The 27635-nt window shown below is 32.3% G+C and overlaps 1 long non-coding RNA gene across 1 annotated transcript; it reads left to right on the top strand.

The window, feature by feature from the left end:
• Positions 1–1133: 1133 nt before the first annotated feature.
• Positions 1134–26340, top strand: LOC127719897 (uncharacterized). Its single transcript, XR_007990533.1, has 2 exons — positions 1134–1548; positions 25980–26340. It is a non-coding gene; the product is annotated as an uncharacterized LOC127719897 (long non-coding RNA).
• The last annotated feature ends 1295 nt before the right edge of the window (positions 26341–27635 follow it).

Raw genomic sequence — 27635 nt, 5'->3', positions numbered from 1 at the left:
TCCAGGAAACTGGAATATTTAGTTTTCAAGTTGAAACTTCACAAAAATGATTGAATAAGGAAACTGACAAAATTTCATGACCAGAAATAGTGTTTTGAGACAAAAACTAAGATTTTATCATAAAATCTCAGAAAAATGGAAACCGTTAAGTTTAGGTTTACATAAGGTCTTTAGTATCTTCATTTTTAGAGATGACAGGATGATTTTATACGGAAACTGACATTTAATGACCAAAAATTACTATTTTGAGTCAAAAACTTAGATTTTTATCATAGAAGGAAACCTTTAAGTTTGAGTAACCTCAGTTCAGCTTCTTGTTTTAAATATTTCAGTTAATTATAGAAGTACGTCTAGCAAGTGATAAGGTAGATAATAGTGATGGAAGGAAGCACTATTCTTTTAAAAATTCAGTGATTCGTGAATGTGTAGAATACATCAACGAGACAGCGACCAAACAAACAAAAAACCATCTACATGTCAACTTACGTCTTCAACAAACGACACGTGTCTATGTATGCAATATGAAGGCAAATTCCAATATTTGAATAAATGATTTGACGATTTAACATAAAGATTGTTTGATTGATTTATAGCCCTTTCACGCCAAGTGTGCACGTAATGGCTATATCGTCGCGAAATAAGATAGTAAAGGGTTCCTCTCTGCTGTTAGTTTTTTTTATGGTACTTTATTTTACTATATATACTAATATACTGATTGGTTTGGTTGTTTAAGAATAAATAAAGGCGTGTCCATGGAATATACGTCAAGGAGACAAAATCCACAAATACACTAAAACCAGAAAAGACTTTATTCATAAAAATGACGAAAAAGACATTATTTAGAAATTTAATGGATAAGTGTTGCTAAACATGTGTTTTTTTTTTTCATTTTCATTGTAAAACGATAGTCTACCTTAAGTTAAAATGTCCTCTATCTGGTGGAGATCGCTAGTTGTTCCTAATTAAATTACACATAGTAATTTGTCCATGGCATGTCTATTATAACGGTTTGGATCCGGTTGTTTAACACGAATAGGTTCTTCTGGCGAATCACATTTAAGCTTCTATCGATACGCCAATGAGAACATCCAATGCAAATTCTGATATTTGTTTTAGACAAGCCAATATGATTTAATTATTTTATCAAGGTGCATTTAGTTTTGAAGGCTTTACTAGATTAGTTCAGAGCTCTCCGAATAGCGTAAATCAATCATGGGCGAATTCCAACATGGTCTTTTTGGATGTTTTGATGATATCAAAACCTGCGTCATTGCATATTTTGTGCCTTGTTTCGTGTTTGGAAAGAATGCCGAAAAGGTTGGCGAAAGTTGCATCATGTGCGCATTAGCCTTATATGTACCCGGTCTTAACATTTTTGCTGTGACAAAAATCCGGGGGACTAATAAGAGAGCAAAAAGGTATAGAAGGGAGCTGTTGTAATGATCTCTTGATCTGGTGGTTCTGTGGTTTATGTGCTTTGATACAAGAAGCCCAAGAGGTTGGATCGATGAATGATGGTCAAACAATGGCCCGGGAGTAGGATAAAAGGTAAATCTAATAATTATTTCATGGACATAACATGGACATTTGATACATAGAATTTGTACTCCATTCATGTCCATAAGATATTTGGAATTGTATTTAAATGCAGTTTTAATTTCAATTCGTTTTAATACAAACTAAATTCAATATTTCTTAATATCAAACGACTTTTAATTTAAAAGGGAAAATGGTTCTAGTGTTACATGAGGGTCTGGATGGGGTTTACAGAATAGAGAATAAAGGACAAAACGTGCAGAATAAATGGCATAAATTTTACATTTGTATGCCTGTTTGTTTCTCGGTATGTTCGAATTTAATGTCAGACATTCATTGTGAAATACTTTCTTCTTGGTAATGTTATGTTGTTTAATCCTTAGAATTTAAACCATTTCATATTAGAATTGGTAAAGAAAAATGTTAGTTGCATTTGATATGAATTTAACGTCATTGAGTGGCTAATATATTTTGAAACTTTCTTAAATTCTTCGTTAATAAAATCAAGAATTGTAAAGAAGCTAAGATTCCAGCTCCCTCAGGCAGCGTTGACCTAAGAGGGTGGTAAATGGTTAATTTCGTGCAACGTGTTTTGCCATTTTTATTTCACGTGCAACCGTGAAAAAGGTTCGTTATTCACAGTGTTTCGTGAAATCGGTAAAAAGATCAACGTGCAAGAAATTTTTAATTGTTCGTTCATCGTGAAATGGCAATTTTATTTCGCGTTCTTCCGTGCAGATACCCCCCTTTACGACCCTCACCTAAGGTTGGTTTTGCTATTATCTTTGATAAGGTTCCTTAGGTTATATAGCTTTTCAAGTATTCCAGTAGATCTACATCATTAGCTGTATACATTGTTTAAGTACAGTCTTCCTGACGATGGTCAATCGACAGATTATCTCATGAAATCTGGGAGTCCTTTGTAGACGAAACGCGCGTCTGACGTACACAATTTTAATCCTGGTAATCTATAATGAGTATATTTGTAAAACAAGAACATACGTACATGTATGTGTGATTAAAGATTGGTAGGTCTAATTTATGAAATACGATCTGTAAGATTTTATAAACAGCCGATGAATGCCTCTGGCAGCCACCGAATTCTACATACATGGAACTACCAGAAAACAGATATCGTGTCGCTGGGTTTCTGTGGCATTTACCTCACATCCCCTTTTGATGTATGATTTTTTTAAATCGGTCAACGCCAATAAGAAGAGAGAATAAAAACACAAGTAATCGCTATGAAGACACATTTATTAATGATCGAGAGGCGGGAAACAATAAGGGGAAATAACGCATAAATAATCATACATGTACATGAACCATGGAGTAAGGAAGATATTAATACAAATCAATACATGTAAAAAAGAAAATTGTTACAATCAATACAATATACTAGCGTAGAGTATTTAAACAATCTATTTTCTGTATGAGTGCAATCAGCGGAATGGGTATTTTGTAAAGAACAAAGCAATTGTCGGATGGCTCTTCACCTGGTCTCTTACACTTTTTAAAAGAAGAAGATCTGGTATAATTGCAATTGAGACAACTTTCCGTTAGAGACCAAATATATAGGTTTATTTTTGCTTATCTAGCCATTTTATTAATACATAAAAACTGACACCAATGATTCTTATAGACGATACTCTAAAACGTTTTTTTAAAGAAAAAATAATAATTTTTACAATTAGTATTATCATCATTTTTATTACGTCATTATTGTTTTTCGCTTCCCATGTTATCGTCCGAGATTTCGTCTCGATTGTGTCTAATAAGATACAAATATCATGCGCACAGGGTCGTTATCCCGGGGTTGTCAATGACAACAGCCAATTTGAAGACTTTGTTTCAACATTGATAGATTTAAAATATACATATGTTGGACGTAAATCCATAAATTTGTAAACTGTAATTATAATCAATTACAACTTATCCAGTTCTTATAGTTATTTTTTTTTTTTTTTTTTTTTTTTGGGGGGGGGGGGGGGTCGTGTTGCACAATCGTTAATTTATAAGTTATCTTTTGAAACTTTAATGAAAACGTTATAATCAACTTTCAAAATGGTGTTTTCATGACTTACTGTCTAAAATAGCAATCATAAGTACATTGATAACAATGAGATTTTCTCTGTAAGTGTATGATTACTTTCTTACTTTCAATTTAGAAAAAAAAAATGAAATCAAATAACTTACAGTTTTTAATTACAATTGATGGCAATATAACATAATAATGATAAATAAACAATATTTCAAATCAAATTGGAAAACGGAACACTCAACAGCCTTTAATACGAACATATCCGATGAATATTGTTATAGAAACATTAATTTGTTGTGGGAACGGAAGTAACATTTTACCGTCATTTGTTTTGACTACTATTGGGTCGATGGTACATTCGGAATAGCAATCTCCGAGAATCCACCCGCCACAAGCAGCCAGTGTTATTCGATCTTTTAGAATAGAAAAACAAAGGATATAGGATATCATATATTTTACATTAATTCAAATGATACATTTTGTTTGTAAATTTCCTGTTCGTTTATATAATGATATTTTACATAAACCAAGTTTGCACCTACACTGTTGAACTTTACAAACTTCCGAACTAACACGGTGAAGCTCATTCCAGAAATAAGTTTTCTTTTTTTTTTTTTAATTTTATAGACGATTTTCTTTATTCTTAATCTATTCTGCCCATTACACTCTATTCTCTATATTTAAACACCCCATTAAAGGCATTATTCTATTCTTTATTTTTTTACCTATTTTTCTCTATTCTTTATTTTTTTACCCTTTATTTTGCACTTTTTGTCCATGATTCTCAATCCTGGGAACCCAATCCAGACCCTCAACTATTTCGGTTTTGCAACATATAACCATTATTTTGTTTGGAGATTCCTAAATAACTCGGTGTTAATCACGTGGTTTTTATGACTAGGAATTTGAGATCTGTTGATACACGGCTCATAATAGAAAAAAAGGATTGCTTCTTAGTTTTTGAAATTTCCTGAGATAACGCAATATTATGTTGTAAGGTTGATTTGTTCTGCAAACGAAAATCACAAAAATTACCCAAATTTCAACTATTTAACCAATCTATTGAAATCCCAGATTCTTATTCATATTTAGGACTAACTTTTAGTTACAATGGTTCATTCGCTAAAGCAAAAACACTTTTAAGCGAACAAGCACAGAAAGCACTATTTAACCTTTATACAAAGATACGTAACCTCTCAATACGTGTCTACTTGCAATTACAACTGTTTGATACACTCATACTTCCCATGGCTGTGAAATATGGGGATTCGGAAACGATTACATGCTGGAAATAAATCCGGCTAGTTTTGTCGAAATGTCGGTGTTAAAAGTAAGATCCTCGACGCCAAATTTTATGACATATGAAAAAACTTGGTCGAATCCCAAAACATATTATGATAAAAGTTAGAATGATGTGTTTTTGGAATTAACTTTACGCCAATGAAAACAAACTAAGCAGTATCCTGTATCAAACCATGTTCAACTTAAAAGATGATTATACGTTCAAGTGGATTGACTATCTTAAATCGGTTTAGACTATTCTATTTAACTATGTTAAGGACTCAGCATTTGCCATTAGATTAAATCAATTGTAAACAGTTTGAAACAAAACCTTAAAGATGAATACATTCAAAAATGGTATAGTAAAATCAAGGAATTGTATATTTTGGCATATGACTGGTGTAAAAAAGTAGTTCATCAGTTGAAAAGAAGATGATCGTAAACATATGTAGTATTCTAGATAAAAGGACTTAGAGTACAGAGGTTTTATAATAAACAACGGTATGGGTTATTCCAATTTGTAGGTATAATCTAACATTTACACTCTAAAAAATGTGTTTAGAGCCTAAACACTTTCCTAAACACATTTATGAAACCGATTTTTGACATGTTTTAAATCTAAACATGTTTAATATTTAATGTGCTAACAGCCTAAACGTGTCAAGCTATAAAGTGCTTAGACTGTAAACATGTTTAGCTGTAAAGCGTTTAGACTAGAAACACGTTTAGCTAAAAAGTGCTTAGACTGTAAACATGTTTAGCTGTGAATTGTTGTATCTGGAAACATGTTTAGCTGAGAAGTGTTTTGTCTGGAAACACGTTTAGCTGTGAAGTGTTTTGAATGTAAACATGTTTAGACCATAAAGGGTCGTGAAGAAACATGTTTATCATTTTATTGTGAGAAGCCGTTACTTCATTAGGCCCCAAATTAAACTAATATTCCGGAAGGCTTGACTGTAAAACGTATGATAGCTCTCAATAAAACAGGTTTTCATACCATCACAAAAAGGAGACAATGCATCAAACTAAGAAACTGGAATTTGCATATCAAATTGAATGTGACCAATACCTTTTCAATCTCAATGAGTTTTTTCTTTAATTAAATTCACGTCATTGGACTATTGTATTTTTTCTTCATTTCAAATATTCGTAAAACAGTCTAGAACTTTTGAAATGAAATTATCATTACACTAATTCTAGCTTTAAAAACAAAATTACAACATATAAAACAAAGGAATTTATGTTATCATTTATTTCCAGTTTATCATTGAACACAATCAAAAATAAATTCACATCAAGGTACATGTACATAATATTGACCAATCTTCTACTTGTACCCTATCCCTACAACAAAACAATTTGAAAATGTCCTGTTTTCATTTTACAGGTCAATAAGAGCTTCTCCTTTTTAGTACCCAACTGCTGGTCAATGGCCTGAAATATAGAAAAATATTGATAAGCAACTAAGTAGAATTAATCTAAAAATATAAGAATACGAACTACAATACCAAAAAGTAAAAGCATGATTTAAGGTCCAGATAACAACATTAGGACCGTGGTATAAAAACATAAATTTACTGATGAATAAATTGATATTTTTTAATATAAAACTTCTTTTCATGCTTAATATTATTCATTTGATCAAATATATATTGGCATTTTTAAAATCAAATACACTTTTGATTCTTACCTAGCAGCATATTTGCTACTGTTCTTTATCTCCTCTTTAAGCATGCCAAGACAGGTGATGATTTCCTCTGCACTTCTCTCATCTAGAATAAAACAATACATATCAATAAAATTATAAAAAAAATCACAACGGTTACCGCTTATAACTATTGAAATAAACAAGCATCTTTCTATTTTGAGGAAATGTTGATTGTGCATATCGGAAGTGCTTACGAAAACAATGAACTCGATATGACACTGAATTTGCGAATGATGCACCTCATACTGATAAGACTCGGCAGATTCCGCTACCCTTCATGTTCCATAATAATCTGCCGAGGAGTACCGAACGTCGGAAAATTATCCTCACAAACTCCTTTCCAAGAACATATATAAATAAAAAAATAAATGCAAACTTGCATGATAGAACATTAAACAACTCTTATCATCTATACACAAGATAGTTTGAACACTTAAAGCTCTTACAAGCACTTGTTTCGTGGGATGGTACCCCCTTTTCTCTCCTGCATTGACTGTACGGTAGTGTACTTGTAAATAATGCTTATAACTGTCAATAATCATTCAAAATTGGCAGTACAAAATAAAAGACAGTATAATCATAACTCCTTACCTTTCTGAAACAGTCAAGCTACGGTCAGTTATGGTCAGAAGTAAACAGCGTGGCCTTTGACTTCGGGTTCTTTGTTTCTTCTTCCCGCTCAAAAATTAGCACGTGATATGAATGCCGTATTCGGCCTAAATGTGTTGTAATTCTAAACGTGTTTAGGAAAGTGTCTAAATATTGAAAGTGCTTAGAATTTAAACACGTTTAGCTTTATATACTTGACAAAGTAGCTAAACATGTTTAGCACAGCAACATGTTTATTGAAAAGTGCTGAGAGCCAAAACATGTTTATTGCGAAGTGCTGAGAGCCAAAACATGTTTATTTTTTTATGTTTAGAAATTAAACACTTTCCTAAGCACATAAGTCTTGCAACATGTTTAAATTCCAAGCACAATTTTTACAGTGTATACGAAAAACTTTACGGGAGAAAGGTATCAATGATATGCTAATTCGTGTCGTATATTTAAGATTTGAAAAACGAATTGCGACGAGCGCAACTATTAACTAATGCCTTGGTGCAATAAACATTTTCATCAGAAACAGTTTAAAATATCACACATTCACACATTTGACTTTTTTTAACACTTAGGAATTAATTTACGGACCTATAGACTATGCTGTCTTGCGGTAATTTTACAGCAATGCTTAACTGTGACATCATTGAATCTGCAATATCAAATAATGATTGATTTCTAAAAAAAGTATTTATAAAAAAAGAATTAAATCGTGTTTTAAATAAAAAAAACCATGAATTCCAAAAGGAAAATCTATTATATTTATATATTTTGTCTGTACTTTCAGAATTCGTCGATGTAGAACTTGACTGAACAAAATGGCGTCAATGTAAACTATAGGTGTAATACCACCATTGATTTTCCCGTATTAGTCTTTGTTAAATTTGCACTTTTCAAATAATTATGCAGAATTTATCTTTGTTTCAAATAAAGAAATACTTGGCATGAGTAAAGTTATATCCTATCCAGTACTATAGAAAAAAATTCACATAACATTTCATTGCATATAAGAAAATAACCATCACTGGAAGTTAACCAATCAAATTTTCCCCTTTTATTAACCTGTGTACAAGCTTTAGTAACCATGTAACCTCAAGTTTGCAAAATATTCTATAGAAACCCCAAATAAAAAATAATGGTGCTTTTAAATACCCAAGATATACCCAGAAATGTTTTACTGCAATGAAATGTAGGATTAATTACCTACAACTGTCAAATTCAAGGGAATATTTTTTTTCGACCTATTTTCGTACTATGATTTGTTGGTATTACACCTAAAAACATGTTTTTGAAAAATCACAGAACATTCATTGTTATCTACCATTTTCATAAAACCAACACGATGTTATAGAACAAAGGTTAAGACTTTGAATTGTTATTTCATTTACATGTCTAGTTCAAGTTGTTATTTAATCTTTACCAGAATATAGCATGTGGGTGTATTTTTTTACGTACTACCAAGGATTTGTAAAGTACTATACAAATCCTAGGCACTACTTAAAACTTTCAACATTATGAAAATTCGTACTAAACTGCCAGATTGAATGACAGAATAATGAGGGTGTTAATGGGGGTACCTTCATGACGAATAACGGTAAAAATTCTTACCAAATGACGTTATCGGTAATTTTTGGTGCATGACGATAAAATGTACACTTTCTTTTAGACGATAAAAAAAATCGACTGATTTTGACAAATCACGCTAATTTTTTTCCAAAAATAACGGTAACAATAATTATTTGAGACCTCTGACGAGTCACGATTAGGATATTTTGACGAATCACGGTAAAATTTTAACCAATTTGACGCTAACGGTAGACGAAAATTACCGTTTGACGCCTGACGGTAAAGGGCATTCCTACCCTCAATAATGAAATGCCAAACTGAAATTTTGGAAAATCGTACTTCAGTTATGATTCTTTGTATTATTTATCATACTTTCGACCGAAACAGACATGTCCCGACTGATCTCGAGACGCGTTTCCATAATGGTCCTTTTAAATATACAATTCCTTGGTCAAACCAAGAGGTCACGGTCAAATCATGGAAGTATTATGCTTCCATGGTCAAATTGACAATTCTGCCAGAGGTGAATTTTACGTTCTGTTCAAAACAATGTTTGGTTATACAATTATCACCTCTCAAACGTGATAATACATTTTGTAACTCTAAATTATGATGCTGTAATGTGAAAAGTCCGGTAGAGCCGGGTAGGTGGTACAATATTCCGAAATAATAGAGGGTATCAGATGTATTCGAATGCTATTGGTAATGAATACCAATACTTATTCGAATGTACTTTTATCTTAGTAATAACTACCAGAAATCAACACATTCCAGAGTACTATGTAAAATATCCCAGCACAACAAAAACGAAAGGATTACTTTCATTGTGTAATATAAAATTAAGGTACTATAAAATGTATCCTTATTCGTTTCAAAGTTAGTTAAAGTAAACTATTAATATTTTCCATTATAGATTTGTTTTATTTCTTCCTAAGATCTTCGGGTAAAAACGTGACTGTATTTTGTATATGTGTACCTCTTGTTTCACATGTGTATGTCAGTGACAGAGAGTGTTTAGATAAAGCATTATTGTATGGTTATTGTTGTTACTTGTGAGAAAAACAACAACATTGGATATGAGTGAATAAGATTGCGTTAATCGCCTGCGAATTGTAATTCTATTGATAATGCTACGGTAATGATAAATTAGGTTAAGATTTTTTTTTTAATTATGTTTAATACAATCGTATAGTAATATAGAACTTTGGACTATCAAGTACGACAAACAGATACATCTAATCGTGAGAAAAGAGTTACCAAAAACACTTTGCACTAACAAGTTGTCAAGAGCACTTTGAACTAACAGGTTACCAAAAGATCTTTGTACTTATGTTAATCAAGAGTCAGGAGAGGTTGATGTAGATGACAGATCTTTGGTTTTATAAACTCGGGACCATTTATAGCATGGCATATTGTATAGACTCCTGTCTGTAGTTGATCTCTAGATTTCTTGATTATTTTTCTTGTTGGCTTGCTGTTTTAATTTCTGAAATATACTCCACGTCTACGTTTATTGATAATAACCTTTCATGTCATTTGTAAATATGATGTGGTATTTTAATCTTTCACGTCCGCTTATACAGGATGTCTTAATATGCTTGATCTATTATGCACTTAAAATTTTTACATATTAAAGCTTTGCTTATAAACAGCCAATGACCGTGGTTGTTCAGTTGTCTAACATAATTATAAAAACGGCGTCATCAGTATCTTCACCACAAAGGAAAGCTGCCCTAGTATCAGTGTAGATTGTTTTTTGCATTTCTTATAGTCAGAACAAAATGGGAGAGTGGCAACATGGTTTGTTTGGGTGCTTTGATGATTTGAAAACATGTGTAATAGCATATTTTGTGCCCTGTTACGTTTTCGGTAAAAATGCCGAGAGAGTTGGGGAGAGCTGTGTTATGTGTGGGTTGGCTCTGTTCGTACCTATCCTTAATTTCTACGCTGTCACGAAAATCAGAGGAATTATCAGAGAGAAGAAGGGAATAGAGGGAAGCTGCATCAATGATCTTATAATGTGGTGGTGTTGTGGAATTTGTGCATTGGTACAAGAGGCCCAGGAAGTTGGATGGGATCAAGAGGGACAATTAATGGCCAGGGAATAAAACACAAAATATAATGAAAGGTAACTTAGTATTGAATGGTATGATAGTCTTCACAAATTACAAAATATTACTCAGGATCGAGGTTTTCTTGTTTTTCTTCAGATGGTTTCGTTGATCCTTTACTCAATATACCAACATTTCTATTACTTTACAATGTACAGTGAAACTTTCCATTTGACAATATTTTCAAACTGACAACAGGAACATACCATCTGATCGACAAAACAGCTTTCAAATTTATATCCATTATCGAATACATATTGTAGTTTATCGTGAGTCTGATCTTCATATAATTTAAATTGTTCAAGATGTGTTAAAATTTACATAATTTTCATTCACCAAGCAAGTTTTCAGACGGTTGGATCTTTCATAAAACGTCTTTTTCCGGCTTCGTATGAATTAAAGGAGATATGGGGTCATCTATATCCACATAGATATAATAAGTTTTCTAACGGGAAAAGGTTAAAAATTACTTTTGATTAATCTTATAATCTTGGAAAACATGGTTGAAATTGACTTTTAAAAATTAATTTGTACGAGCTGCCAGTAACTGCGAGTACTCTTAGGTCGGTATTTTGTGTGTGCTCTTATCTTTGTGTTGTTTAATTGTTGTGCTTCTAGTCGATCTGATGTGTCAAGTCCTCGTGTACCCATGTTACTGTTTTATATATTACAACAGTATATATGAAGACCCATTGGTGGCCTTGAGCCTTTTTCTGCTCTTTGGTCGGGTTGTTGTCTCTTTGACACATTCCAATCCCCATTTCCATTCTCAATTTTATAGGTTATTTTTTAAATACATGTAGCGATAAATTCAACCATGCGCATCGTATTAGATTTTGAACACAATAAATTTAAAGCCTTTTCATTGTCATTTTCTGTCCTACAGGATAATATTTACTATTTCATTCTTATAGACTGATCCTTTTTTTAAACAAAATTTATAACCTTTTGTTTGATGAAGAAGTGGACCACAAATAAGACATTGTTTAGCGTATTGAACTTATAAATATTTGCATGGTTTTAGTCATATGTAGTATTAGCAAACTAGGCCATTTCAATAAAATTCCCACTTTCTTGTTCAAAATGTTTCACCCAACCAAATGTCCATCACCTGACTGGTTAGTTTTTTTTTTGTCTAACGTTTATCTTTTTGCATTAGATGATTTAAATATCATATTGTAAAATGATTCACTTTGATCGAATATGTTAACTGAAAACTATTATAATGTTTCTAATAACTGTTTTACCTATCCACAAAATTGATAAAAAAGAGTACTAATTCATAGCATACCATTTATTAGACCTATGTGCATTTGGAAAAACCGAAATAAAATACGTTATCAAAGTCTGATCAATGATAACAATGCAGAATTATAAAATCGTATTGAAATAAGTTTTTTTCTGTACCTGATAAAAACTCAAAAATTTAAAAAAAAAACTGGTTTGGCCTATATGACATCGATTCCAGCCAGTATTTGCACATTTGAAACATTGACCTTCACTTGTTTGACCATATAAAAGGACTGGTCATTCGTAGCGTCATCATTCCAATTTAACTATTAGTTAGTGAAAGAGAAATAGATATGGGTGAATGGAAACAAGGACTTTTTGGCTGTCTTGCAGATTGTAGGACCTGTATCATTGCCTATTTCGCGCCATGTTTTGTGTTTGGCAAAAATGCAGAGAAAGTCGGAGAAAGTTGCGTCATGTGTGCACTGGCATTATTCGTCCCTGGACTAAATCTGTATGCTGTAACTAAAGTCCGAGGGCTGATTCGCGAGAAGAGAGGAATCGAAGGAAGCTGTTTTAATGATTTTATAATATGGTGGCTTTGTGGGTTCTGTGCTTTATTACAAGAGGCGGCTGAGGTTGAGTGGGATAAAGAGGGGCAGATAATGGCAAGGGAGTAGAGACGAGAAAAATACTGCTAAAGAGGGACAGATAATGGTGAGACGGTAAAAATATAGGTAAAGAGGGAAATACGATCATTATCTATATTGTAAAAAAAAATATTTGTAGAGTTAACTATGCTTTAGTGGCCGGATAAATATCACATGAATGTATCCCACATGTGATATGAAAATACAGTGGTTGCCTTTTCATTCGCTTACGTTCAAGATGTGCAATTGGGTGCTGATTTCTATATGGTATACTCATGTTTTAAGTTTATTTTGATTAGCTTTACAGAATCTAAAATGATTGGCACACAAATAAATATGATAGATTAATGAGGTGCTTAAAATATATAGTATATATATAGAATACTTGAAAAAATGAAAACTACGACAGAAATGAAGATCCCCGATTCAGACCCTCGTGCATCATTGCTTTGATTTAAAATATCAGTTTATTAGTTCCAGGTTCACTGGTTGATTATGTAATGTGTTGAAAAATCAAACCTCTTTTTGATGCACATTCTTATCATTTCCAACACACATATTTTCCAGTTGCTTATTAACGGAATTTGAAATAAGGAGCGTCAAATTCGGGTATTTAAAGATTGTCATCAGGTAATATCTTACTTGTTTATTAATTCATTTCATATTCATCTATTCAGTTGGTTAATTTGTTTTATTCTTTTCTCCATGTGAAAGGTTTTCTGTTTTCAGAAATATTAGGGAAACTTCTACAGTCTTTTATGTTTAGACGTGGTCATTCCCTGATCTTACACCGCGTTTAAATAAACCCCCAGAAAGTTCATGATCGTATTAAGGATAGCCATAACTAGACCGTGGTCTCACTTTACATTTCTTGTCAGTAATACGTGGACTGATGTTGTAACGGAGCCTTTTTTGGTACTTGTTTTTTTTTTTATATCATGTACATAAGAATCTCGTGGAAACTGGTATAGTAAGAGGAACAACCATTTGTGCTTACATGTATAATTAATCAGATCATAAAAACTTTAAATAATATTTTAAAACGCGAAATAATTTAGATCAATAAAATTCATTTAATTAAATAAATTTAATATTAATATCTAAATCATTATTTGGGATATGATTGAAGAATTGTTTGAAATCGTCAACTTAGAATCTGATAACACATTTTATCTGAATCCAATGTAAACAAATGATCGCAATGCCCTCCAATTAGATAAAAAAACATTTTTTTGTCAAATACCTTGAAATCGGTCATACCTTGAAATCGATCAAGGGGTTTGATTTACCTAACCTTATTCTAATCACAGTTGCTTGTTTAATGGGTCCGATGAGCTCTTAATGTCCTTAATGTCAATAGCGGTCGCTATCCTATATAAACAATAAAACCTCATCTGACCCACTAAAGAAAGTGTTCTAAAAAGCAATTAACAAAATGAGAAAACAATGTAAGGGATCCTTTTTCAACTTGTGGCTATACCACTTTCACTTGTGGACAGTCTTCATTACAAGTTGGAAGTTTGATATTGTAATTTAAAAAATGAACGACGAAATTAAGTCGAATCTACATCATCATTTGCAACGGAAACAACTGGAAAATTTTCTGACAGTTCTTTATACCCGACCTAAAACATTAAATCCAATACCTTTTCTGTCCTTAAAAAACTAGATCGTCTCTTTACCTTAATAAGAGCCCTAGATCATAACTAAATCATATCATCTCCCGGCATAGTCCAGAGCAGATCCTTTTCCTTGAGTTGTATATATGTCTTAGATAATCAGTGTTAAACAAATTAAGCGCATGGTTGTATGGTCTATTTGTTTGTTTTGATGACTGTTACATATGCGTTATTGTATATAAAGTATCGTGTTTTGTGCTTGGTAAAAATATCACCAAAGTCGGAGAAAGCAATATTCTAGATGCATTTGTTATTTACGGAGGGACGGAAGGACCTTTTTCGGGACGTCGGGATTTGTGCCTTTATTTTTGCAGGAATTCGGGATTGGACCTTTATTTTCACGGAAAGTCGGGATTTTCACCTATCGGGACTTGTGAATTAACGATTACTTTTACGGGATCTGGGAAAGGTGAAAGGATTAATAAGAGAGAGAAATAGGAGGACTTTTGTTAAGGATTTAGTTGTTTGGTGGTAGTTTGGAGAAAGCTCTCAGGTATATCCATTGGTTTTTTACAGTGTTCTTAGCATATTTTTGTTTGAAAACATAAAAAATTCCGAAGACGAGAGGGTTTTTGAGAGGAGGAAAAAAGGAATAGGAGTTATATAGCTGTTATTATGATTTACTAGCAGTTGTTTTGTGTTCAGGTTGTGGAGTCTGATTAGAATCTGGGAGGGATAAGCAAGTCGAAGGAATAGTATCATCGGCCCGGTAAAAAGGTAACATGTAGTAAATTGTCCAGTTTAGATATAGTGTCACAAATTTTAGAGAAAAAAAATCAAAAAATAAGTCTTTTAAAGTTTTAAATACGTTTTGATGAGATCCTTGATGTAGAGAGTTTAATCCAGAAAAGTTTGATTGACACTATGTTTATAACTTTCTGTTGATTAATCAAATTAGATAGTAACGTACAAAGATGACAATAAGTCCAGTGTCCGTTTGCCTTATAGAGATAACGCTATAGCCAAGCCCATTCATGTCATTTAGTTGGTTAACACACACACTGATAACATTTTAACAATATCTGCACAAGATATTTACCAACTGTCTCCCAGACCTATTTATTTTCACGCCATAATTCTTAAAAATCGTATAACACAATATGATTAATTTTTATATATAAATATATTTTGCAATTGGAAATTGTATCTTGCGGATTTTTACAATGCATCATTTCTTAAAATAAGTATTGTGTCTTTTATCTTGATAAATACACCGTGGTATTGTCAAGGTTTACGATCCGTCATAATAATGACCACCCTTGAAAGTTTAAATGATGATAACTTTGTAGGTATATATTAACCTACTTTTGCCCTTTATTATAGTATTATCTAAAATTTATATTACATACTTGAGATACGTCTTATTTTCCTTTTGTGTATTCACTGAACTAGGAACAAAAAGATATGGTTTTTAATAAAAGCTAAGGGAGAAAATGAGTAAAGTGCAAAGATTTATCCTCCACTGTTATTTGTTTTACCATGCTGTTTTTAATTGAGTATTCGAATACAAAGAATTAAATAGGAACCAAAAACTGCTTTATTTAAAACCTTTGACGGCGGGTGGGTCAATTACTATCTATCAAATGCAATCTATTTACTTATATTTTAAAACTTTGATTCAATAATGTCTATACTTCAAGTCAATCTATTGCATAGTCTTGCGCAATAAGTAAAATTGTAAACTTTGTACGTAGGAGTATGTAGTCTTGCGCAATGCTAAAAATATGAATTTGGGGTGGCTGTTCTTGCGCTATGTTAAATAAAGTAGAATTGTGGTTAGATTTATATTCCTGTCGCCATTTTGGTAGCTTTATGCTTTCAAGTGATTTTTTTTTATCTTCATACCAGCAAAACAAAGATTTCATTACATATTTACAAATAAATAAAAAAAATAACCATACCGTTGTTCAGTGCATAACATATACTTTACAGTAAAAAAATGGCGTCTATAAACAATGAACTTTTATGGTATCCGTTTCCTTATTACACTGAGCATGGCATATAATCAGGTCAAAAAATCATTGTTCCCTTTTATCGCAATAGGGCTAATTGTGTAGATACTAATAATACAGTTTACTGTAAAACTCATCTTATTTATGGTATTTCCCACATATTATCCCAATCTGCATTAACCAGGTTAATCATGTGACTGGAAACATTTCAGTTTATCAGTATTGACTTTCTTCTTTAAGCCAATCAAATTTCACGTAAACTACTGGTATAAATAAGGTGGTGTCTTTAGGTGATAGGTGTCATCTGTCTTGCAAGCTTCATACACGGGACTGTGTACATTTATTAACTGAACAAAATGGGTGAATGGCAGCACGGTTTATTCGGATGCTTTGATGATTGTAAAACCTGCATCATTGCATACATAGTTCCTTGTTATGTCTTTGGAAAAAATGCAGAAAAAGTTGGAGAAAGCTGTATTATGTGTGCTTTAGCTTTATATGTCCCCTTTCTTAATTTCTACGCTGTAACAAAAGTTCGAGGATTGATTCGAGAAAAACGGGGAATAGAAGGCAGCTGCTTCAATGACTTGATCATGTGGTGGTGCTGTGGTATTTGTGCTCTTGTACAGGAGGCCCAAGAGGTTGGCTGGGATCAGGAAGGCCAACTGATGGCGAGAGAGTAAAATAAATGTCTACAGGTAATTGTAGAAAGATCTCTTAATTTCGTTTAAAACTTTCTTTTGTTTTAAAGAGTATTTTGGAAATTGGGGTTTTAATAGGATTTAATATGACATGAAGCCTGTGGATGAGCGCTATCATAGTGTAGCGGTAACTGCGTTTGGTTTAAAACTTCCTGTTATCAAAAAAGTAAAATGGTATTTCTTTATGCAATCTATTACTATGTTGCATTTGATTAGCAAATTATTCTTAACACGAATTATGAGACGCTGGTTGGTAACTATTTAGAATAACACTTTGCAAAGTCATGTTACGCATTGTAAATTTTAATAGTAGTTGATTTATCACAGTTATGTGAAAGTGAATACTCTACATTTCCATACTGACATGTTGCATGCATATTAATTTCCTGTAGTACAATCGAAATTTTAACAAAATAGTATTCTAAACCGGTTTTTCCCAACTATTCACTCAACTTAAAAGGTAAAAGAGGTCAATTACATCTGGGCGTAGATCGTGAACTTTTCATTGAATATTAGTGTTTCACTTGAGATGCGTTGGTGTTTTTACGATTTATTAACTTAATTTTTTATTAAATATTTCTTGAGGTTAAATTGAAAACATCTTAGTTGAAACGGGTATATCGTCTCTATATTTTTAAAGTTAAAGCTATGGTCGTCTTTATAAGACAGAGCAGTTATTCCTTCAGCATTGTTTTGCTTAAGTACAGACACGTTGCCAACTTAATACTCCATTGAATATATATATATATAATAAGTAGATGTGGTATGGTTGCCAATTAGACAACTACTAACCAGAGCCCGATTAACGTGGATGTAAGCAACTATGACATTTATCGGTCACCGTTTTTTTTGTAACCAATGTAAACAAGATGACGGCGACGTTAAAATATTTATTTTTCTGTGCGTTCATCGTTAAATTAGACCAACTAAAAACCCATACCGAATAGTCAGTTTTAGGCCTCGGCATTACATAATGTTAAAAATAAAATGGAAACTAGAAAACCAGCGTTAAGACGTTAAGACAGTAGATGTGCAATAAAAACATATTTACTTCAAACTTTAAAAAAAAAGTTATGTTTTGACGTATTTCATTGTTCAAAAGTACAAATGGGTCAGAAACAAGTTTTGCAACTTAGTAGTGTCTTCTATTTTGATGTGTTTTGTTCCTCTGTTCAGTACTCTTGGGGATTTATGTTATACTTTTTATGAATTATTCCAAAGACTGCGGTTTGGATATTATTGTGAACCAAATCAACACTGTATAAAGAGAATCCTATCCGATGTTTTCATGTAGAGAAGAAATGCAAATTCGTTATCTTAACGATAGATTTTGCGTTCTTTGTGTTTAATTTGTTGTGTTATAGAACAAAGACTTTTGTTAATTTTCCAATTTGAAACAATACATATGTAATAGGAGATTGTTAAAACATCCCCTTCTTCAAGCTAGGGGTAGGATATTATTTTTTAAAAACTGTATCATGCTATCGGAAATCAATAGAACGTTATTGTTTAAAAGAACTCAAGAGTTGAGAAATTCTTCTTTTTGCATATATACTGTGTCTTCTTTAAAGAATCGATCGGACAATTGAAATTAATAATGTGAAACATATTGAAGAGTGGATTTTTACATATATCAATCCCTGTTAGGACGATATATTGATGTGTTTATGAAATTGGTCGATGTGAGTCTTCACGTGCTAGTGCATAGTAAAACCGGTAGTAGACAGGAAGGCATGACAACTATAACCCCGAACACATTACCCTGTTTTTTTTAACCTACCAGTCTTTAATCTTAACCACAGAGCAAACAACAACGTGATGATTAATCTATATATTAACCGACAATCCTGACTTAAACGTAGAAAGTGCATCTCTTCAAATTTATACAAATTTGTGGTAATTTGTCCGTACAAGGCGCATTGCGTGCAACGGTGTGGTTCAATAAGTCACGACAGGTGACGCTCTTACAAGTTTCACCATCTTGCTCACGTTTGTTACATGGGGAGTATTCCTTCGCAAATGATTTCAAAGTCAAAACGCGTTTACCAAACAATAAAACCTATATTCAAGTGAAGTAAATATTTCCTTATGATATCTATGGTAGATTTATACCATATTTCCCTGTTACCTATCGTAGATACGGTATATAAAGTGACAAAGTGGGTAAAGTATGATAAAGAGATTATTATTCGGCATTGTGTTAATCATGTCAGGTGTCATACCTTGACCACATACCAGATCCTCGGCCTACGCTTCCAGCTGTTGTGGGAGTCTCTGGGTGATATCGAGGCTGGTATGTTAAGAGTCAGTGTGTATTATCATTTAAAATGTTTGTCATTTGATATAAAGATATCGGGTATCTTCTAAACACGGGTCACTTGTGGTAGAAGACACCTTCCCAATGCCCCAAAAACCAGTTTGTCCATGGGAATTACAAGTTTAATAAGAAAAAAATGTGTACTATATTAATATTGAAAATGTCTAAAATATGCGGCAAGTTTTGATAAACAAGTAAACATTTGGAAATAATGATTGATACCCTTTTTCAGTACTCTTGCACTGAATGGGTTTTAACTCATAATAAATTACTCTTGTGGTCTGGTTTTCCTCAAGTTTTTTGTTTAAAAGACATCAACCGATCAACCCAGAAAATTACTCAAACAAACTTTTTGCCTTTAGAAATTTCAACCAAAAAATAATGTTTGGTACATATAAACCAATAATGACATGTGTATAAGTACCAATATACGCTCAACTTCATATAAAGAAAATTTCGGACCAATCATACCAATATTTCGGACCTAATTTCTATTTCAAAAAACAACGGCAGACATTATCTGTTAACAAAGCTCTGTTCATTACCGGTTAATAAGTTAAATAAAATTTTAGAGGATTGCAACACAATTTCATATAGCAGTCCTAAGTATGAAATCGTTCAAATTATAATGGCATATTGTTATTCTAAACTGTTTCCCAAAATTGATCGCCCTGAAGATCATAAAAAACAGTTTATTAAAATAAAGTATGTCAATAAAGGTTTTGATTTTGTAAATATTGCCGGTATTTTTAACGACCATTCTGTTAAAGAACAAATTCCGGGATATTTTGATAATACTGAGCTCCCTCTTATTTGTTATATTTACAAGAAATCTACCCGGAAATTTGTGTTTAATTATAGCCAATTGTGTAAAGATGTTAATATCAGTGAAAATACACCTACTTCATGTAATTGCAGTAATTCCGAATACATTTATGGACCCATTTCCCATGTTATAACAGGAGATCTTAACATCGTTCAAGACCGAGAGTTAAAATCATTCCTCAGTAAAGGACCTAAATATCGTCCCCCGTCAATTATTAATTGGAATGAGTGTCGCAATATCATCCACGACTCACTCCATACTTACTGTTTGAAATGGATAAAACGGGAAAAAGCTGACAAAAAATCTTTGGACTCTTTTTTTAATTCAGTAATGAACATAGTTGATATACGTATTCAACATTTTAAAGAACATTTTACTCTTAACAATAACCACAATAAACCTATTTCTCGTATCAAACATAAACTAAAAGAACTAGCCAAGGAATTTGTTTTTGTCCCGGCCGATAAAGCTGCTAATAATATTATTATTGTTTGACGTAAATTTTACATGGAGATTCTGAAAAAAGAAATCACCAATTCACCAACATTCCAACTGACTCCATTTTCAGAAAACGACATCTGTAACAAACATAAACTTTTAGCTACCGCTTTACAAGCAGAACCAAATACAATGAAAGTCCCAACTATGTATTGGCTTCCGAAGCTACACAAAACACCTTACAAATATAGATTCATTTCGTCTTCAAGCCATTGTTCCACTACTAAATTGTCTATTCTTCTTACCAGTACACTTGGTACAATCAAAAACCTGATAATAAATTGTTCAAATAAGGCCTTCGAAAATAGTGGAATTAATTACTTTTGGAGTGTCAAGAACTCGTTGGAAGTACTTGATAAATTACATGCATATATTGGTGATTTTGAATCTGTTCAAAGTTTTGATTTTTCTACCCTATATACCACATTGCCTCACATTCTCATTAAGAAAAAATTCACACACCTAATTAAATGGGCATTTAAAAAGTCAGAATGTGAATATATATGTTCAAACTCTTTTAGGTCATTTTTAAGTAGCAATAAACAAAAAAACTATGTCAATTGGACATGCTTTGATACTATATATGCCCTTTAATTTTTACTAGATAACATTTTTGTTCGCTTTGGAGATTCCGTATATCGTCAGGTTATCGGAATTCCAATGGGGACTAACTGTGCACCACTTATTGCGGACCTTTTTTTGTATTGCTATGAGTTACAATTTATGACAAAAATCAGCAAAGACCCATCGAAACAACATCTGATACACAAATTTAATAATACTTTTAGATATTTGGATGATATTTTGGCTCTCAATAATGACGACTTCAGTATGTATACTAAAGAAATGTATCCTGTTGAACTTACTTTAAATAAAGCTAATACTAACAATGACCACTGCCCTTTCCTCGATCTTGATATCTATATCATTAATGGAAAGCTTAATACTAAAATATATGATAAAAGAGATGATTTTTCATTTCCTATCGTTAATTATCCATTTTTAGATGGTGACGTTCCCTTGTCACCATCTTACGGTGTTTATATATCTCAACTTGTACGATTCGCTCGTGTATGTAACAATGTTTTAGATTTTAACGAGAGAAATTTATGTATTACTGAAAAATTATTACACCAGGGTTTTCGATATCACAAACTAGTCAAAACATTTACTAAATTTTATCATCGGTATAAGGACATCATTCGTAAATATAGCTCAACATGCAGACTTCTTATACGTTCAGGTATTTCACATCCAATTTTTCATGGAAATATTCTTTATAAAGCACAAAAATGTCAGTATTCACCTCTGAAGCTAACAAAACCTTTAAATAGACTTATTAAGAAGGGATATAGTTACGATACTGTTGTCAGGTCATTAAAGATTGCATATTTTGGCGTTAATATTGATTCACTTATAAGGTCTTTGCATCGATACTAAACACATTTATTTAAAAACCAGTTGTTGGCATGACACGGGTTATGTTCTTCTCATATATGTTATGATGGTATGATACTAAACCCCTAACGGGAAGGATTGTGCCTGATATTCATATGATGAAGACATAATCTTTCAATCAGTTTAATTGAAGTCTGGAGCTGGCATGTCAGTTAACTGCTAGTAGTCTGTTGTTATTTATGTATTATTGTCATTTTGTTTATTTTCTTTGGTTACATCTTCTGACATCAGACTCGGACTTCTCTTGAACTGAATTTTAATGTGCGTATTGTTATGCGTTTACTTTTCTACATTGGCTAGAGGTATAGGGGGAGGGTTGAGATCTCATAAACATGTTTAACCCCGCCGCATTTTTGCGCCTGTCCCAAGTCAGGAGCCTCTAGCCTTTGTTAGTCTTGTATTATTTTTAATTTTAGTTTCTTGTGTACAATTTGGAGTTTAGTATGGCGTTCATTATCACTGAACTAGTATATATAATTGTTTAGGGGCCAGCTGAAGGACGCCTCCGAGTGCGGGAATTTCTCGCTGCATTGAAGACCTGTTGGTGACCTTCTGCTGTTGTCTGTTCTATGGTCGGGTTGTTGTCTCTTTGACACATTCCCCATTTCCATTCTCAATTTTACTTGAAATCTACACAAGTTCTTAGATGATATATATACATGCACATGACAGTGAAACTGACCATGGCAAGATTTGTAAATGAATATAGTACTAAATAAATATGGTGCGTCCGGAGCACTTTTTCAGATATACCGTTATCAGGAACGTTCTTACTAAAAAAACTTGAAAGCCAAGGATGTACAAGTTCTTGAATACATAAGGAGTTATATGACCAAACGATAAGAAACCAGTAATATGTATTAGACACACCTTGAGGGCGTTAGCCCGAATGGGTGTATCTAATTTACACCAAGATTTTAATGTTTTCAATATTTTAGGAGGGGGTTTTGCAGCGATTTATCATATGTTTTTGAAAAGCATGATAAATGCAGGGTATCCAATTTCATTTAACGTCATCTTGGTGTAAAATATAATGTTCCATACAGCAGAAACAACGTTAACGCTTTATCATAAATACAACAAATGCCAATTAAACTAACATTTTGAAAGATATACCCTTGACAATAATGTATCACAATAAATAAGAATGAACAACCCAAATACATCACTATATTGAATAACAATAACTTGTGTGCACAAATAGCATTTAGCAAATGTGAAGTTTTATATAACATGTGCTGAGAGTATTAATATAATGACGCACACCAATTAACTACATATGTAGCTCTTGATTGCTTAGGTTGCATAGCCTTGGACGTTATAAATAATTGAAACCCCATATAACGGATGATCATACTTTTAATATCTTGACATCTCCTTGATAAGATACTAACCTATACATAATACAAACAAACCTCTACATATAAAGTGATTAACCCGGCATTTTGATTTTAAGCCTCGTGTCAAGACACGTTAGGCAAGCAGCATTTGATGCGATGTTTACTGGTATTTGAACAAATAATAGATAACACAGTTACCAATAGTAATAAGGACAACAAATGTCAACAAGTGACAGATCGTTATTGATTTTGAAGGATATGCTTTGATCATTGCAGGTGCCCTGTAAATTATTTTTCAATTATAGCTGTATATGTCAAACATTACTCTAGGTTTTTGATTTATAATTGTTTAAAAATAGCAAATACAAAAAGTGAATTCCTGAGCAAACATTAAGTTTTTTCATTGCAAATATACATCAAATCCGCGCAAACGTGACGGTTAGAAAAAAATTAGCTTTTAAACCTTTTAGCGTTATCAATCATATTTTTTTCCATGATTTAACCCAGCCTTTTAGGCTATCTAGACTATTGTTATTATAATCTAAATATGTGCTTCTTGATTTTTCGATTAAATGTTACTTTAAATCGCGTGTTGATGGTACGCACAGCAAAACAATATTGAGGAATTATTGAAACATGTTAGCCTTGAATACGCGCGACCACAATAATTAAGAAAAAAAGAGATAGTAGTTTGACTGTTTGAAAAATCTATGAATATATCAATTAGAGAGTATTATGATTGGTTTATTTTTGTATCTGAATTTGTTTTTTGTTTTGATATCTGCATCAAATTAACCATACTTTCTGTAAAATCCGTTATCCTCATTCGGTTTCATGTTTTGTGATGTTATTGCCAATGGCGACAAAATGCATTCTCTGAATGTTTATTAGTGTGTTAAAAAGTAAGATATGGTTGGTATTCGCTTAAGACCTATAACTGGGATAGTCTCCATCTAATATGGTCGATATCAAAAGTTTGGAATATCACACCCTATTACTGCGGCTATTATTACGGCAGATACGATTGGACCTTTTTTACCAATTACCACTGGAAACAATTGTATTTACTGTTGTGTATGGCATTTGCACCATGTACAGCAGCTTTTGATCCGAGATACCTGTTGCCTATGCAGTACCAAATGCCGATGTAAGGGTGTGAATTTCCTTTCTGGTATGCAGGTTTTCCCAAATTGGTTTATGTTTTTACATTGAACATTGATGTATTTACAATTTAACAGGATGCATTTTTTAACAAAAGAATATTTTTATTATTCGAAATCGATTACTATTTCATGTCATAAACTAGTTAAACATTTTTACCATTAAGTCAATCATTTTACAACAATGTGGATGAAAAACTCAGTGTATATTTGATCCGTTCAATCGAAAAATTGGTTTCTGTAAAATAGATAAATAGATTTTTAAAAAGTATTCAAATATTCAACATTTACAGAATAGAGAACGTATAAATTGTTTAGGACTTAAACACAGTAGATGAAAGACGATATTGTATAAGGCGGGTCATTAACCTTCGACTTTTAAATGACCTTTAGATGAGTGAACTTTTCATGGAGACATGAGGAAACTCGAGGAAAAACGGAAGGGGGGGGGGGTGTTAAAATGTTAGAGGAAGAAAGATTCAAAATGGAAAAAAAATGAAAAATTTGTAAAAAAATGTATTGAGATATTGTATGTAGAAGTTGAAGAATTTAATACATATATATACTCTTAGAACACCCTACACTCTTATCAAAGGATCGTAAATGAAAATAAATCCATTTATATTATTCTTAATAACTTGATAAACATCCCATCTGGGTCGCCATGAACGACTACGACAACAAGACTCATATTCAATAAATATTTTGTTACAGTTGGTAACTGTTCATCTGTGCATGAAGCTGGGCTAAGTGAAGGTTTTCGATTCATTGAATCCATAAAAACTTGTACATGAGATATGTATGGTACACAAGACACCATTGTAATACCTGATAAAATTACTTGGTTAAATCTGTTACAGTATGATGGTTTTGTGAATGATAGTAATTTTAAATGTAGGTACACTTGTAAAAGACGTTTTTAAATTCGAATTCACTGATACAAACACCAGTAAAACGAATAGACTAGATAGTTACACTATCAAATAATAGATATAAGAAGATGTGGTTTGAGTGCCAATGAGACAACTCTCCATCCAAGTCAAAATTTATAAAAGTAAACCATTATAGGTCACAGTACGTAGCATACATAAATGCTGCTCAAGACACAAGACTCAGTCGTCGAATCATCTCTCTCCCTCTCCGACAAGATCAAATAAGCATACTTAAAATGCTTCTTTCTCTCTCTTTCTTGCAGGATTTACCAGTAATGACAGAGTTTACATTGTTGACCATGGTTTACAATGATACAGAATAGATAATGCAGGGACACAAAAGCGTTCATTATCTAACGTTCGATAGTAACAGTTTCATTTTTCTCTTTTCAGCACTGCAATCCTTTAGACGAAGAAGTGGAACTGATTGAACTTCGGGATGGAATCAGGAATTCTTTAACTGTGATATAAACATTTTTACTCGATTTCTTTATGTATTCTATGAATTGGACTTTATTGGACTTTTTACTCATTTAAATTTGGAATTAATTTTTACTTTTAGAAGAACAACTACATTTTCTATAAGGGATTGTTTAGTGACATTTATGGATTATACACCACCATAAAGAACTCCTCTATGCGTCATTCAAATTTATAGTATTTTTATATTTCTAACTATATAGATTTTAATTTTGTAATTAATTACAAATTAAAGTTTTTGTTTTTGTAATAAAATTTGCTATATTTCAGTAAACGTTTATATTAAACTTAAATTCAGTGGCTTTAAATAGCTCCTTAAACTATACACATGAAACAAATTGGAGGACAGTACACAAAAAGGGGGAATTGAAGTAAATCATTTTCTTCAGTTCCTGTTGTTAAATGCAGAGTAAACATATCAACAGAAAGGATAGAAAGATGGAAATAAAACAAAAATAATACTACTAAGGATGAATCTATATACAGGCTAAATTTTTTTTATTGTAATATCTTCCTGATAAAAAGGAATATTGGTATCTGTCAATGAGACAACAACCCAACGACACCAAACTGAAACGACATCTTGAGGTCAACATTCGGTTTCAACAATGTCAATCTCTATAAACTGCCCACAATCTGAAAAAGCATTGCACATTTAAAACAGACTATGCGAATTTTTTTATCAATACCTAATTCCTTTAATGATCAAAAACTGATCTTCATACAAGTAGAAAAAATGAATAAAATGTTAATTATTCAGCAAAATATGTTATGACAGTCATTTAACATAACCCCAAAAATAGCACATCCACTGAGAAATAAACTAAACAGTATCATATTGCATCTAATTGAACTATTAAAGGACACATGAATGATTGTAACCTAAGAAAAAAACATATAATGGAAATGGCTATTTGCATGGATGGATACCAGTAGAAGATTACGTATACGTATACTATGTATGGTTACAATTGTTGTAGCAACGTCTGTAAACATGGTCTCCCACATTGATGTACGATCTGGATCATTTGGAACCAGATAGATATAATTCCTTACAACACAAAATGAATAAGTTCGATTAGTAGTGTAAGCAAGAAATGTCAGTAACCATCACCCTTTTCTTTTACCTTAAACAATTTGTCAATTTTTATAAAATGCAATATACACTTGGTACCAGTGTGCCCTAATTAAATGATAGAAACATCAGATACGCATACATGTAATAAACATTCTTCTTGTGTTTATCTTTGCGTTATTTTACAACTTACCCTTCCGGAGCACCTGCGATCACCTCTAGTTTTTTGGTGGGGTTCGTGTTGCTCAGTCTTTCGTTTTCTATGTTGTGTTTTGTGTACTGTTGTTTGTCTGTTTGTTATTTTCTTTTTTAGCCATGACGTTGTCAGATTAGTTTCGTCTTATGAGTTTGAATGTCCCTTTGATATCTTTCGCCTCTCTTTTATAATCTTTGTAACGGTCATTTAATTTGATTTTAGTTTTAAATTAATTTTTACAAAAAGAATTGTGAAAAAAACAGGTTTGGTTTCTCAAATCAATATCAAGAAAATGCCA

The sequence above is a fragment of the Mytilus californianus genome, unplaced genomic scaffold, assembly GCF_021869535.1.
Source record: "Mytilus californianus isolate M0D057914Y unplaced genomic scaffold, xbMytCali1.0.p SCAF_11, whole genome shotgun sequence".
Classification (NCBI taxonomy): domain Eukaryota; kingdom Metazoa; phylum Mollusca; class Bivalvia; order Mytilida; family Mytilidae; genus Mytilus; species Mytilus californianus.
Note: the sequence above shows the minus strand (reverse complement) of the source record. Positions and strands in the feature narration are given on the sequence as shown.